Consider the following 2,669-nt stretch of genomic DNA (forward strand, 5'->3'; position numbering starts at 1 on the left):
ACATTACAATTAATTTTTTCATTTCTTTTTCGGCCGTCTGTGGTGTTCCTCCTTAAATATATTAAGATAGTATAGTATGTTGATATTATGTTATTATGTATGATACATTATGTTTTATAAATGCAATATATTAAGTACAAATTATGAGATATGTAACGTCGAACATGCTTTAATTACATGTGTAGCATTATGGCAATAGTGGCAATGAAACTGTTTTCTTAAGCAACATAAATACATAAAAAATAGATTTTAAATATGTGTCACCTTTTTTCATAATAATTTACACCTGTAAACTAATGCTTTTTTCAAAAACTTAATATTCATTAATACATAACTTATTTTAGTAACTACTTAAATAATATATCATTTGTATTTATTCTTATATGAATTAAAGACAGGAACGGTAATTATAATATATGTATATTTTTATTTGAGTCTTTTATTCTTATAAACATATTACATTAACTCATTAGAAATTATTAAAAAAAATTATAAGAAATTTATTCTTTTGTACATTAGTTAAATATCTGGCAATAAATACATAATTGCGTTTCTTTTCTTTATACCTTCTCTTTGTGCAGCATTGCCTTCTAATATTTGTGATTCTTGTACAATATTAGGCTCATTATTAACAAAAACAGGAATATCTATCATATCACCACGTAGCAAACAAATATTGTGCAAAATGCAACAAGCAATAATATACTTGGGAATTAAGTCTGTTCTTTGCATAGGAAGTGTATCCAGAATACTTCTAAAACGGCCTTTTAATAGGCCTAATGATCGTTCAACCAGGATTCTGGCAGAGGAGTGACATTTGTTAAACTTTATTTGTCTTTCGGATAGATGACCGTTATCTTTAAATGGTACTATAATATGTTTTGATAGACTATATGCTGCATCACCAAGTATATGGCTATTATGTGGAAAATTTGCATCTGTGCACAAGCTTTCAACATTAGATAATCTAAAAACACGCATGTCGTGGACGGAACCAACTTGTCCTGTGTAACAATGAATAAATCGCAGTTGTACATCACAGATAACCTAAAACCAATATTAAAGCTAAATATTTACAAAATGTTACTAAACTTAAATATTTACATAGCTAATAAATTTAAATTTTTAATAAGCATATACCATACACACACCAAATATTACCCAATAGTAAATTGAAATGAATTTATAACTCCAAAAATGTATTAATTAAAATATTATAAATATTATATTAACATAAAACTTACTTGTAATTGAATGGAATGAAATCCTTTCCTGTTTATGTAGGAGTCACTGTGATTTTTTGGTGCACTAATTTTTATATGGGTTCCATCTATTGCACCAATAACACCTGGGAAACCATATGACTGTTGGATTTTTTCCATATTTTGTTCTGCTTCTTGTAAAGTTGGCCAACGAATAAACATTCCCACTTTTGCATATAAGGCATTAACAACTTTATGTACACATCGCCAAGCAGTAGCTTTACCAACGTCAAATCTATCTGAAACACATTTGAACAATTTATTTGGTAAATGTTATTAATATAAATTTATAATTATTATTTGATAATTTATATACTACTAACCTATAAGAATTTGGTGTAGCCATCATCCAAACAGCAATAAGTAATTGTTTTTCAGGTGTTATTGATTGTCTTCCAAATCTCTTGCTCTGTTTACGTAGTTTTGGTCCTAATAATTCCAATAAAAATTGGAAGGTAGTTCGTTTCATTCTAAAACAAAGAATAATTATTTTTGTAGCTTTCCTTTATATTATGAATAGATCAGCAATATTGTTTATACTAGTTTTATCTAATTGTTTCATTTTAATATTTGTTACAATTAATAATAAATACTTTATGTAATCTGATGAGTATGAATATTGCAAAATCTGTCAATAAAAAATATCACTAATTTTACAATAATATATATTTGCTTTTATATGTCTATAATCTATCTAAATAACCAATGTACATAACCTATATATAACCTAGCTATAATATAACTATCTATCTATTTAATTACAAAATTTTATTTATATTATTAATTCATATATATACTTACCGAAAATGCATTTTGAATTCTACACCTGTGTATGAAGAAACAATATTTTCAACATAATTTTTGCACCGTGCATGTGGCATTCGATTTCCATTTTTTATTGCTTTTAATATTAATGGTATATTTTGTTCTTCATCTGACGAATCGCTGTCCAATAATTCTAAGCATCTTGTAAGCTCCGATATCATAATTATTTTGATATTATCATGAATTTCCATTCTTGCTAATACACAGGATATATTTTAAAATTGCCGGTAGATGTAAACAACAGTACTGTGGATATCGTTCCGTTATTCTATCGCTATGTACGGAAAAATCAGTCTCAGTAATAACGTTCTTAAAGCTCTGCTAAATGACGTCATAGGCGCCAGTACTTGCAGTGAATATCGGAACGCACCCTGTGGCTCCGTCCATGCTTGGTTGGATGCGTGGGTAGATGCTTGGGTGGATTCGTGGGGGAAATCGCGGGTGAATGCGGGAGTTGGGCATGCTTGGATACGACGGTTAAACTAAATTAATAAAAATTTCAAGGTTACAAATGAAATTTATTTTAAAAATAAATAATTGTTATTAATATATGATAGTTTAACATGTATATAATTAAGTTAA

The 2,669-nt window shown here is 27.9% G+C and overlaps 1 pseudogene; it reads right to left on the reverse strand.

Moving 5' to 3' along the window:
- Nucleotides 1-519: 519 nt before the first annotated feature.
- LOC105448084 lies at nt 520-2,118 on the reverse strand (annotated as a pseudogene).
- Between the last annotated feature and the right edge of the window lie 551 nt (nt 2,119-2,669).

Source organism: Wasmannia auropunctata, unplaced genomic scaffold (genome assembly GCF_000956235.1).
Source record: "Wasmannia auropunctata unplaced genomic scaffold, wasmannia.A_1.0 LD336090.1, whole genome shotgun sequence".
NCBI classification, from domain to species: Eukaryota; Metazoa; Arthropoda; class Insecta; order Hymenoptera; family Formicidae; genus Wasmannia; species Wasmannia auropunctata.